Here is a 340-nt window from a genome sequence, read left to right as displayed (position 1 = left end):
CATGCTGTTCTTTGTAGCAGCTGTTATAAAAGCAATGCATATTCATTTCCCAGGGACCGATTGAACATGAAGAGCATTCAGAGAACCATTGAAGGTAGAAGCATTGCTGACCAAAGCTTCAACTTTGCAGAGTTGACCAGTCAGGTAAAAGCCGCCCAGGTAACTGATCTACAGTACATAATATCAACATATAACCTAATAAGCTGCCTACCTAAATAGCATTTTAAGTGCAATCGTCTCCTGATACAACAGTTTTTGCGTGTAGAAAAAGGAGGAGCGACTGCAAGATGAGATCTGCATGCTAAAACAGGAGAAACGAGCCCTGAATGTAGACCTGGAG

The sequence above is a fragment of the Sinocyclocheilus grahami genome, unplaced genomic scaffold (genome assembly GCF_001515645.1).
Source record: "Sinocyclocheilus grahami isolate Dianchi unplaced genomic scaffold, SAMN03320097.WGS_v1.1 scaffold17120.1, whole genome shotgun sequence".
NCBI classification, from domain to species: domain Eukaryota; kingdom Metazoa; phylum Chordata; class Actinopteri; order Cypriniformes; family Cyprinidae; genus Sinocyclocheilus; species Sinocyclocheilus grahami.
Note: the sequence above shows the minus strand (reverse complement) of the source record.